This window comes from Marmota monax, unplaced genomic scaffold, assembly GCF_021218885.2.
Source record: "Marmota monax isolate L192 unplaced genomic scaffold, Marmota_monax_Labrador192_F-V1.1 WCK01_AAM20220418_F8-fsc00134, whole genome shotgun sequence".
Taxonomy (NCBI): domain Eukaryota; kingdom Metazoa; phylum Chordata; class Mammalia; order Rodentia; family Sciuridae; genus Marmota; species Marmota monax.
The window spans coordinates 3,725,595-3,739,517 of record NW_026692281.1 but is presented as its reverse complement, the minus strand read 5'-3'; the positions used below and the strand labels follow the sequence as shown (position 1 = coordinate 3,739,517).

Here is a 13,923-nt window from a genome sequence, read left to right as displayed (position 1 = left end):
TTGGTTATAATGGGAATTAAATTTTATAGCCTTTTAAGTGCCAGCAGAGTTGCTAGAACACAGTAGGTTCCTCAAATATAATAGCCATTATTATTAAATAATGTTTTATTAAATTATCTAGGCTTTGTTAAGACTAGTTTCTTTACCAGTTCCTGGCACTAGTAATTTCTTAATAAATGCTAACAAAATGAATAACATCTTCTCTAATATTTTCTTCTCTCTTTTGAACATAGTTACTAATCTTTCCTTCTCTGAGATTCTTGATGTTGTAATCAATTCCCTGGCTTTACCATCTATTTGCACTCACTTATTTTCATTCCAAATGTAATTATTCCTATCCATTTATGGCCAAAGCAATGTGATAGGTGATGTGGAGGTTAAAAAGAGAAAGATGGCACACTGCCATTCTCTAGATGGCTCTGGTGTATATAATTATCTTCATTTCTAATTGCTTTGTGAATGAGTCTGTACATTTAGAGGACCCAGATCATGATGTTGTGTAGCTTATCATGTTTCCTTTCCCATTTGTAGACCTTTGTTCCTTTTCTCTAGCATGAAGAGGATGGATGTGATTTGTGTCTTGGAAATAATATTTTGAGGGTTCCAGGGAGGTTCATTTTGGGCCACTCTGGTGGAATCAGGTGGGGGTGGACTTGAAGTGAGTATAATGATTCTGGGGGCCCCATTTCCATGTCAGCCGTAACAATTTTGATTTGTGTGTACTTATATATATATATATATCTCCTCAATTATTTTATTTGAAGGAAGGGGTTATCTCATCATGAATGCACAGGAACCAGCACAGTGCTTGCTTAATAAAATGCTTGTCTGCTTGATTGATGGAAGTTGTAAAGGAATTGAAACTAGTACGTGTGTGTGTCTAAGCAGAGGATGGCATGAAACGCTCTCTGTAATTCAACACTTTGATTCATATTTAGTCATTGCTCAAACTACCCAGTTGCTTGTCAGAGTATGTAACCTTGGGCATAAGATGCTATATGCTATGCAGTTATACTGGAAGGGCTTAGTAAAGGGAAAAAATGCCAAGTTTAAAATATCCCCATTTTTTGTATATATTGTTAAACTCCTTACTATTCCTCTTGGCTATCTCCTTCAAATGATTTATTAAAAATCTATTACCTCTATGTATTCCTTTTGATAAGTAAGTTGTTTTCCTGGAAATCATGAACAAAAGAACAGAAAGAGTATAGAATTTGGGTTTGTAGGAAGTTGTAGGTTTAAATATAATTCTGCATGCAGGACAAAGCCATTACAGGGCATTTATTGAGTCAATGTACATACCACAGAAATCATCCATTTTAATTGTACAATTCAATGATCTTAATAAGTGTAAAAAGAGTTGTGCTATCATTGCCAAGATATAGCTTTAGAACATACCGTCAACCCAAAATGAGCTCTTATGCCAAGTTTCCATCAATCTCATCTCCCACTCACAGCCCCATATACCAGTAATGTATTGATGTCTGTAGACGTTTGCTTTTTGTGGATATTTCATATAAATAGAGTTATGGAAATATGTCTTTTGGCTATTTCTTCAGTAACAGCCTATTATTTTAAGATTCATTCACATCTGAGCTTATATATTTCGTTCCTTTTTATTGACAATTGAATTCTTTGCGCATAAATACCACATTCTGGTTGTTCACTCACAAACTGAACATTTTTATAGTTTCCACATTTTCTCTTTTATGAATATTGGTGCTCTGAACATTTCTGTACAAACTTCTGTGTGGAAATATGTTGTTCTTTATTTTTTGCTTGAATTTCAAGGAGTGAAATCTCTGTTTCATATAATAAGTATTTGTATAACTTGTTAAAATATCTAAGTGTTTTCCAAAGTGATTGTCCCAATTTCCATTTTCAGAAACAATGTATGAATGTTTCTCTACATATTCAAAAATACTTGTTCTTGTCTTTCTAAAACAATATTATGACCATCCTAGTCGTATAAAATAGTATCTCCTTGTAGTTTTAACTTGTATTTTCCTAATGATTCATGTTGTTGAGTATCTCTTCATGGGTTTATTTGCCACCTATATGCTTCTTGGGTAAAGTGTCTATATTAAAATATTTTGCCCATTTTTGATTGAATTTTTTGCTTACTGATTGTGAATTTTGAGTTTTCTTTATATTTTCTAAATGAAAGACCTTCATCAGGCTTTTGCTTTGCAAAGGTGTTTTCTCAAACTGAGACCTCTCTCTTCATTCTTTTAAAAGTGTTTCTTAGTTCCTTAGGGACTGGGTTGTAACTCTTGCCTAGTATGTGTGAGGCACTGGGTTTGATTCTCAGCACTGCATATAAACAAATAAAATAAAGGTCCATAAACAACTGAAATATATTTTAAAACGTGTTTCTTAAATTACAGCAGTTTTTAAATGTTGACAAAGAAATTCAGTCCATCAGTATTTTTATATATGTTTAGTTGTAGATGCAAACAATAACTTTATTTCATTTATTTATTTTTATGTGGTGATAAGGATCTAACCCAGTGCCTCACACACATGCTCCAACCCCAGCCCTCCATCAGTATTTGTGTGTGTGTGTGTGTGTGTGTGTGTGTGGTGCTGGGGATTGAACCCATGGCCTTGTGCATACAAGGCAAGCACTCTACCAACTGAAATATATCCCCAGCCCTCCATCAGTATTTTTAATGAATTATTTCTTTATGTACCCCATCAAATAATTCCATGCCACAGCTATAGATCCAAGCATTTTCTCTCATGTTTTCTTCCAGAAATTTTACATTTATCTTTCATGTTTAGACCTACAATCCACTTTCACTTAGTTTTGTATATGATGCAAGGTAAGGGTAGAAGTTTAGTAATTTATTACATACAGATGTTTGGTCGTTTCAGGATCATTCCTTTGAAAGACTGTCCTTTCTCCATAGTTTTACCTTTGCACCCTTGCCAAAAATCACTTTTCTCTGTTGTCTTAGTCCACACTAGTGGGCAATGAGGGGTAAAGCCAAAACTACAAACTGCCTTAATTGTATCAGAGTTTGTGAGCTAGAGCTGAGAGGGAACACACTAGACTCCCTCTGAGACTAAAACAGCATGATGACTTGTAGTCTAAAATTAGAGGCCTCAGAAAGAAGTGACTCTATATTGAATACCTTGATATGGAAGATTATTTTACTTTTTCTTTTGTTTTTGCTTTTGTTTTTGTTTTGTTATTTATTTGTGACTTTGTTCTCCTTCATTTTTTCATGTTTTACCATGTTTTTGAATGATTCAATTGTTTTTCATCTTTCCACATTTTCATTAGTGCATCATAGTTGTTCATAATAATGGGATTTGTTGTTACATATTTGATCATGTATACAATATAACAATACATTTGGCCAGTATCCCTCCTCAGTATTTCCCCCTCCCTTTCCATCCTCCCATCCCCTTGTCTCTTTCCTCTACCTATCTCCCTTTGCTTTTTATGAGGTTCCCCCAACCGTTTTTTTTCTTTTTCCTTTTTCTTCTTTGGCTTCTACATGTGAATCATAGGTGTAAATGAAGTAGCAGAGATACAGGCTAATGGCATAGAAAATTTTTTCAGTGAAATAATGACTGAAAACTTCCAAAGTCTTGGGGAAAAGTTCGAACATCCAGGTACAAGAGGCATTTAGAATTCCAAATGGACATGACCAGAAAAGAAACTCTCCATAACATATTATAGTTAAATTTCCAAAAATACAGATCAAAGAAAGAAAACTAAAAGCTGCAAGAGAGAAATGCCAAGTCCCTTATAATGGTTAGCTCATAAGATTAACAGCTGATTTCTTGGAAAAGAAAAACTCTAAATCAGGAGGAAATATAATGACGTATTCCAACAGAAAGAAAAATAACTGAACCTAAATTACAAAGTTGTCCTTCAGAAATAAAAAAGAAATAAAGACCCCCCAAAGATAAGCATAAACTAAAAGAATGCATGAACACTAATGCAAAATTACAGAAGATACTCAAAGATATCCTATACTCAGATTTAAAAGCAAGATAAATCACAAGGGCACAGAAAAAAATAAAGCACACTGGAAAAGAAGTTAAAGAAATGAGGAATAGGAAAAAATAAAACATCATTCTTTCAGTAAATCATCAAATCTCTAAGAAGAATAAAAGGGTAAATGAATATAAAATTCTCAGAACAACATAAATTAAAAAAAACAAAAGGAAGGAGATAATACATTTCCTTCATAATAAACTTGAATAAAAATTATCTGAATTTTGTAATTAACATATGCTGGCTAGCTGTGTGGATTAAAAAGTAAGACACAACTGTTTGTTGTTTGCAAAACAATCATTCACCAGCAAAGACATACAGAGATGGAATGTGAAAAAATGGAAAATGAAATTAACATCAAATGGAATCCAAAAGTTGCAGTATTGGCTGTATTTATATCTTACAAAATAGACTTCAAGCCAAAGTTGGTTGGAAGAGATAAAGAATTTAAGCACAAATTGGTAAAAATAAACCACTAAACAATAAGATATGATTGTTCAAAAATAAATAAATAAAGGTGTGAAAGGAAGATCACAGAGTAGAAGGGAGAGAAAGCCGGGGAGGGGAGAGGGAGAAGGGAAAGAAAAAGGAGTGAGAATTGGGATTAAAAATTAAATTCCTTGTATGCAGAATTATGCCAAAAAGAACCCAGATACTATGTATAAATACAATGCTCTAAATTAAAATAATTATTTAAAAAAATTAAAAATCTAAAGACAAAAAGAAGATATAAATATATATGCAGTAAATACATATGCAGTTAACAATGGAGCACCAAATTTTATAAAGCAAACACCTGCAAGACTTAAAAGGAGAGATAAACCCTGATAGAATGAGAGTGGGAAATTTCAATTCTTCACTCTTCTCAATAGATAGATCTTCCAGACAAAAAGTCAATAGACATCAGAGTTAAATTGAACTATGCATCAAATGAACTTAACAGACATGTACAGGATAGTTTATCCAACAGGTACTGATTACAAATTCTATTCATCATTATACAGAACTTATTTCAGAATAAGTCACATTTTAGCACATAAAGTAAATCTTAACAAATACTAAAAATTGAAATAATTTCGTGTTTTATAAAAGTTCATAACAGAGGGCTGGGGTTATAGCTCAGTGGTTGATGACTTGCCTCACATGCATGAGACACTAGGTTCGACCCTCAGCACCACGTAAAAAATAAACACACAAATAAATAAAAACAAAGATATTGTGTCCATCTACAACTAAAAAAGTGTTTTAAAAAGAAGTTCATAACATAATGAAAATGGAAACTGGAAATCAATAGAGAACTATGCAAATTATTCAAATACATGAATTTGAACAATATACTTTTGAAGAAAGCAAGGGGGAATTTTAAAAAATTCCTAGAACAAAATGAAAATGAAAATAAAACATATCAGAATCTATGAAACACAATGGAAACAGTTTAAAAAGGGGGTTCACATATTAGAAAAATATCTCAAATGATAATCTAAAATTAAATGCTTCTTAAGGACTTGGACAAGCAAGAATAAATCAAACTGAAAAATCATTATAAGGAAAGAAGTCATAAATATTAGTGGAGAAACTGGTAAAGAGAATACTATAAGAACAATACAGAGTATCAGTAAAATAGAGTTGGTTCTTTGGAAAGATGACCAGAATGATAAAACTTTATCCAAACTAACAATAACAAAGACAAGATCCAAATAAATAAAATTATGGGGAAAGTAGATATTAAAACAGATGCCACTGAAATTCAGATCATTAGGGAATATCTAATAAAAAATATCTAATAGCACTAATAAAAAAAGCCTCCCAGCAAAATAAAAAAAAAATTCCAGGACTAGATGAATTCATTGGTGATTTTTACCAGACTTTTAAAGAAAAATTAATATCAATAATCTTGAAACTATTCCATGAAATATAAAGCAAATGAATATTTTCAAATTCAAATTCCTAAAGCTCAGTATTGCCCTGCTACCACAACCTGATAAGGACATAACAACAAAAAAATAAAACTATTGCCCAATATCCTTGAAGAACATCGATGCAAAAGTCTTCAATTAAGTACTTGCATACTGAATTCATAACACGTTAAAAATATCATACACCATGATTAAAATGGTATCATTCTCATGATTCAAGGTTGATTCAACTTAAACAAGTAAATAAACATAATGAACAACATACATAAAATAAAGAATAAAAATCACATGATCATCTCAATAGATGCCTAAAAAGCTTCAATACTATTCAAAATATCATCATGAGAAAAAAAAACTGAATATGGGATGGATTCAAATTCAAAAGTTTTTTCTCAGCAAAAGAAATAATATGTGAGGTGAATAGGGAGCCTATATCCTGGGAACGAATTTTTACCCCTCACACATCAGATACTGCTCTAATCTCTAGGGTATATAAATAGCTCAACAAGATAAGCACCATAAAAACAAATAATCCAATCAATAAATGGGCCAGGACCTGAACAGACACTTCTCAGAAGAGGATATACAATCAATCAACAAATATATGAAAAAAAGCTCATCATCTCTAGAAATCAGAGAAATGCAAATTAAAACTACTCTAAGATACCATCTCACTCCAGTAAGAATGGCAGCCATTATGAAGACAAACAATAAGAGCTGGTGAGGATGAAGGGGGAAAAAGGTACACTCATACACTGCTGGTGGGACTGCAAATTGGTGCAGCCAATTTGGAAAGCAGTATGGAGATTCCTTGGAAAGCTGGGAATGGAACCATGATTTGACCCAGCTATTCCTTTTCTTGAACTATACCCAAAGGACCTAAAAACAGCGTACTACAGGGACACAGCCTCATCAATGTTTATAGTAGCTCAATTCACAATAGTTAAACTATGCAGCCAATCTAGATGTCCTTCAGTGGATGAATGGATAAAAAAAAAATGTGGTATTTATACACAATGGAATATTACTCAGCACTAAAAAAGAATAAGATCATGGCATTTGCAGGGAAATGGATGTCATTAGAGCAGATTATGCTAAGTGAAGTTAGCCAATCCCCAAGAAAACAAATGCCGAATGTCTTCTCTGATATAAGGGGGGGGTGACTCAAAATGGGGTAGGGAGGGAGAGCATGGGAGGAAGATTACCTCTAGATAGGGAATAGGGGTGGGAGGGTAAGGGAGGGAGAAGGGTAATAGCATGGATGGTGGAAGGAGACCCTCATCATTATACAGAATTCATGTATGAAGATGTGAATTTGGTGTCTAACATACCTTATATACAGAGATATGATAAATTGTGGTGTAAAAGTGTGTTAAGAATTGTAATGCAAAAAATAATAATAATAATAAGAGAGCTCATGTATAATGGCATAATTTGGTGTGAACATACTTCATATAGTTACAAAAAAACTATGCTGTGAATGGATAATTATGATTGTAATACATTCCACTATTGTCATGTATGTAAGAAATAAAAAAACTGAATAAAGTATATATGGAAGGATCATATTTCAATATAATAAAGACTACATATGACCAACATTTTGGTGACATCATACTAAATGGGAAAAAGTTGAAAGCATTTTCTCTAAAATTAGGACCATGTCAAGCGTTCCCACTATCACAACTCTTATTCAGTATGGTAGTAGAGATCTTACCCAGAGCAATTAGGCAGGAGAAAGAAATTCAAGGAATACAAATAGGAAAGAAAAAATTCATATTAGTCCTCTTAACAGATGATATAATGCCCTAAAGAGTCCATCAAATGTCTCTGATAACTGATAAACACATTCAGAAAAGTAGCAAATTAAAAAAAAACAATATACAAAAATTGATAGATTTTCCATATATCAACAACAAATTCTCTGAGAAAAAAAAATTAGGAAAAAACAATTCTATGTTTCAAATACAAAACTTCAAAAATACAAAATACCTCTTAAAAAAAAAAAAAACCTAACCAAGGAGTGAAAAACCTCTGTAATGAATAATATAAAACTTAGAAGCAATAAATTAAAGAAAAGTAGAACATCCATTTTCATTGATTGGGGCAATTAATATTCTTAAAATGACGAAACTACCTAATACAATCTACATATTCAATAAAATCCAAATCAAAATAATAATGACATTCTTAATAAAACTGGGGAAAAATCCTAAAATTTATGTTGAAGCATAAAAGATCCTGAATTACCAAAGCAATCCTGAACAAAAATAACAACACAAGAGGCATCTGAATTCAAAACATACTGTAGAGTCATTATTATAAAAACAGCTTGGTATTGGCATAAAAACAGACATGAAGGCCAGTGAAACAGAATAGAGAACCCGGGAAAACTCACACATCTAATAAACCTATCAGACTCAAAACAAACTAGCCAAAAAACATGCACTGCAGAACCACAGACTCTTCAACAAGTGGTGGTGGGAAATATTTAATTTCCATCTACTGAAAATTAAAATTAGATGCCTGTGTCACACACCATAAATCCAGACCATGGTGGAAGGCTTAAAAGTCTGTAACTACTAGAAGAAAACATACAGGAAACACTTCAAGATATAGGTATAGACAACAACTTCCAGAACAGGATTCTATAGCTCAGGAAGTAATGTTAGGAATCGGTAAATGGGATTACATCAAATTAAAAAGGTTCTGGGGGCTGTGGTTGTGGCTCAGTGGTAGAGCACTTGCCTAAGGCACTGGGTTTGATCCCCAACACCACCTAAAAAATAAATATATAGGGCTGGGGCTGTCGCTCAAGCGGTAGCGTGCTTGCCTGGCATGCGTGTGGCCCGGGTTCAATCCTCAGCACCACATACAAACAAAGATGTTGTGTCCACCAATAACTAAAAAAATATAAATATTAAAAAAATTAAAATAAAATAAATATATAAAATAAAGTTATTACGTCCATCTACAACTAATTTTTTAAATAGCTTATCTTAAAAAATGTTTCTGGGGAGAGACATGATGGCAGATTAGAGAAAGGAAGCACTTTCCAGTTGTTCCACAGCTTAAGATTAAAGCAGTAGGAGTATACTTTTTAAGAAGGCAACTCAAGGAATTCACCAAAATTCAATATTTGACATAAAATAATCATGAAGACACAGAAACTCAGAAGCTCTGAACAAAAAACAAGATATAATACATTAGAGACACAGCAGGTTTGATGGTACCAGTGGCATCTGTGCTACAAGTTCACTACAAATAGGAGGGATAATACAGACAGAAAGAGATAAAAAGTACTCTGAATAAATTTGGCTCAGGAGAACCTGTGGAACAGAGAGGGAGACTGATCTTAACTGACTCAGAGACAGCAATGCAAGCCGATAATGGAGAAATTCTCTAAATCTCTTGGCCAGCAAGCAGAGGGTTGAAATGGGAGCCATTTTCAAGTGGCCATATGGCAGCTTTCAGTGGCAGGACGCTGAGAGTTCATAAAAAGCAAAGAGAACTAACGAGTCTGCCAGTCTGTTCCAGTGAACACTTGCTGACTGATGGGAGCTCCATAGTATGCCTGGTCCAAGAGACTGAAAAAGGCACAGAGAGGATTTTTCCCAGGGGTATCCTGGGGATTCTAAGGGGAGAGAGGTTTATGATCTCTTTGTTTCTCTTCTCATTCCTGATCTTAGAGGACATGTTTTCAGTTTTTGTATATTCAATATGATGTTGACTATGTATTTGTCATATATAGCCTTTGTTATGTTGAGTTATAATCCTTTTATACCTAATTTGTTCAGGACTTACATCATGAAGGGGTGTGAAATTTTATCAAATACATTTTCTGCATCTATTTATATGATCATAGCATCTTTTCCTTCATTCTCATAATATGATGCATTATTTATTTGCATATGTTGAAACATTCTTTCATCTCTGAGATAAAATCAAGTCGATCATGGTAAATAAATCTTTTTGATATGTTATTGAATTTCATCTGCTAGTATTTTGGGGGGATTTTTACATATATATTTATCAGGGATTGGTCTCCATTTTGCTTTTTTTTTGGAACAGTGATTCTAGCCTTATAAGGCCTAATGAGTTTGGAATTCTTTCAATATTTTGAAATTGTTTAAGAAGAATTAGTCTTAGTTTGTCTTTATTTTTTATTTATTTTTTTTAATTCAACAACATATTTTATTTTTTAAATTTATTTACAGAAGAGGACCAGGCTGATGAGACACATGTGATTTCGTCAAGTTCACACAATTGACACCAAAATCAAGAATATCTGAGTATGTCATATTTCTTGTATAAAACTGCTTGTTTGTATAGTTATCTTTTTAGAAGAATTAAATAAAATATTCACTATTCTTGTGAAAAATTTTAAAATTCAAGTTGTTCCTCCTGCAATATTTCTTGCAAACAAGACAGTCTAACCTTGCCTAGAGAAAATTTTGTGGTTTTAAGACCTAGCATTCAGAGCCATTCTTAAATGACACTTCCTGCATTTTCAATTATCTCTGAATTCCAAGAACTCATGGTTAGTAAAATTATTAACTAGAACTAAGACTCTAAGCTTGCTTTCTGGAGTATTAAAGTAAATAAATGCTTTCTCAGTAAAACTATCAGAACTCAGAAAAATACTTATGTAAAAATACATGGTGCATATTGTATTTATTTATAATGTTTTCATTTTGTTGTTGTTGTTATTCTTTTTTAATTTTTTAAATACATGACAATAGTGGAATGCATTACACTCATTATTACCCATATATAGCACAATTTTTCCTAACTCTGTATATAAAGTATGTTCACGCCAAATTATGCCATTATACATGTATTTATTTTTGCATTACAATTCCTAATACACATATATACCACAATTTTTCATATCTCTGTTTGTATATAAAGTATGTTGACACCAAATTCAAAGCATACAGTGCTTGAAATATAATAAATGATCAATAAATATTGGCTAGAAAAATATTCTTAAGGGCAGGAAATTGTTGACAATAATGAAGTTTACTTGTGCATATACAACCTATTATGTACTGGAAACTCACCTGGCTCTAACCTTTAACCATTGGATAATGTCTTCCTTCATGAGGAGTGATAGGAGCTCTTTCCTACTAAACAGGTCCATGAATTCTGGACTAGAATAGAAAAGCATACTACCAAGCAAACAGTTTTAGGATCAAATTAAAGCTAAAGTTTCTGTTATTGTCTTTTTATGATTAGAACCTCCAGAGTCATAGGATATAAATGACTTTTTTTTAACCTTGAGGGAAAGAGGCCTTCCTGGCTTTATTTAATTCAAACTTTCTCACTCTTGTTTGATTACTAATATATTTTATTATGACACATCTGCCAGTAGTCAAAGGGATCACGGTACTTGGGTTAGTACATTAGACCAGGGCTGCAGCCATCTAAAGTAAAGACAAGGATGGGATTGGGAGCTTGCCTTTCACAGAGTGGTTTGTAGGAGGCCTCACATGTACTCCTCCACAAGATTGCTTGAGTGTTCTCATGACATGGCAGCTCACTTCCTCCTTAACAAGTGATCCGAGAGATACAGGAAGACAAATACCAAAAGGTTCTTTAATTGAGCTGGAGTTGTGGCTCAGTGGTAGAGCACTTGCCTGGCATGTGTGAGGCCCTGGGTTCAATCCTCAGCACTGCATATTGGGGAAAAAAAAAGATCCATTTACAACTAAAAAATATTTTTAAAAATGTTCTTTAATCACTTAGTTGAAAGTGATCCAGACCCTCAATTCTAGCACACTGGGTTTACTCTAAGTGAGTCACTAAATTCAGCTCATCCTCTCACGGAGAAGCATTGAACTGTATTTCATGAAGGAAGGAGTTTCAGAGAAGTCAGGGACTGATCTTAGAAACACTGAATTGCCCTTTAGAGGATGGTAGGTATGCTCTGTCAGTATCCTGCATGCTCAGTCACCTTCTAGTTGTATCTTTGTAAGATCAAAACAGAAGTTAAAAGTATTTTATTAGCCTAGCCAAGACTTTTTCTTTTTCTCTTTCTTTCTTTTTTATTTTTTTTAAAGAAATGATCTCACTACATGGTCTAGGCTGGTCCCAAACTTTTGAGCTCAAATGAACCTCCTGCCTCAGCCTCCTCAGTAAATGAAACTACAGGTGTGTGCCACTGTACTCACTCAGATAATTCTTAATTTAGAAAACATAAATATCAAAATACATGTATGAAGATTAGTTTGTCTTTAAAAGTTTGGTAAAATTCAGCAGTGAAGTCAGCCAACCCTGGGCTTTACAGTTTAGGACTGCCTTACTTGTATTTGATCTATTAGTATTTTGATGTCCTCATTGTTCAATTTTGGTAGATTGTATGTGTTCATCCATTCAAAATTCATCTATTTCTTATAGTTTGCATATAGGTTTTCATAATAATCCCTAATGAACCTATGTATTTCTGTGGTGTTGGTTACAATGTATCCTTTTTCAGTTCTGATTTTATATGATATGGACTTTGTATAATTTGTTTTTGGTTTATTCCAATTAAAGATTTATCAATTTATTCTATATTTTCAAAAAACCAACACTTTATTCCATTGATACTTTGTATTGTTATTTTTAGTCATTACTTCTTTTTTATAACTTTATTTTATTCATTTATTTTTTTATGTGGTGCTAAGAATTGAACCCAGTGCCTCACACATGCTAGGCAAGTGCTCTACCACTGAGGCCCAACCTCAACCACTAGTCATTATTGCCGCAGTCTGGCTGGGCACAATCAGGAGCCACTTGTCAAAAGAAACTAACTTTATTTTTAGAACCACACACGCCAAACAAAACAGCCTCTCAGGAAAAACCCTCAGAGCCTCAACTGCCACCACCGGCTTTCCACAAGCCTCTCTCTCCCCCACACGCTTCTCTCCACCTCCCACAATCCTCCTGATCTTGAGGCCGATTGGCTGGGTCATGTGGGCGGAGCCAAAAAGTCCCCCAATGAGCAGCTCCGTGGTCTGAAAGGGCAGGGAAACAGCCCAATGAGCATCACCACAGAGGAGCCAATCAGCTAGATGTTGCTGGGGCTGAGGAGCCAATCAGCTAGATGTTGCTGGGGCCGCTGTGAGCCAATCATCAGCCGGCAGCTGGAAGTTTGCTGGCAGCTGGAAGTTTGCTGGGGCCCCTTCGGCTGTGGCTCTCAACATCTCCCCCTCTCTGTTTATACAGCCACACCTGTGGAGAGGTCTTTGTACCAGCGGGGGGGGGGGGGGGAGGTTCTTTGCCTCACCTCTGTTGGCCCCCAAATTTTAGCTGGACGATCATGACAAGCAGAAGGGAGGAAGATACACCAAGCCAATTGACGGCTCCTTTTGGAAAAGTTGTACCACCAATGACATCATCAGCAAAAATACCCCAACACTACCACAAGTCGCTGCACCAACAGATAGTTCACAATGCATACAGGTGAGCTCACAATGTGTCCAGGCAAGTTCTGCAAGCAGTTCAGTGATGGCTATTGTAGAAGCTGTAGATTGGTTTTATCTTTGACTTCACCAGCACTGGGATGAAGATAGGAATTCTGGCAATAATGGCTAAAGAAAAAATTATGTAACATTACAGAAGGCACTAAAAGAAAACAATTTTCTTAACAATTTACATTATCTTTAAGAGAATTATTAAATATAATGAAAAGGAAAGGTGAAAGTAAACAAACAGATTTGTTAACCTTATTTTTTGTTTACATATTAAAACAATCCTCAACAGTTGTTTACCCAATTTAAATTAAACCATATAAATCACGTGAAAAAAATATTTGGATCCATTTTATCATGAGCACTCATCATATATGATATATGGACATACGTACATTCAAACATATAACACAAAACACAAGTGTGCACACATAATATAATACATACAACACATAACATTATAGTAAAGGCCTTATAACTTTTTACAGGTGAAATCTCCATTGCAATGTTTAAAAACTCTATAGCCAAAAAATAGAACTGA

General features: G+C 34.0%; 1 long non-coding RNA gene across 1 annotated transcript in view; it reads left to right on the top strand.

Annotated features, from left to right (window-relative positions):
* The window catches only part of LOC131424053 (uncharacterized), a 108,532-nt gene that overhangs the window by 30,945 nt on the left and 63,664 nt on the right, over positions 1-13,923 (top strand). Inside the window, exon 2 of the long non-coding RNA XR_009226481.1 lies at positions 10,146-10,220. This is a non-coding gene — a long non-coding RNA (uncharacterized LOC131424053). The remainder of the gene's footprint in view (positions 1-10,145; positions 10,221-13,923) is intronic.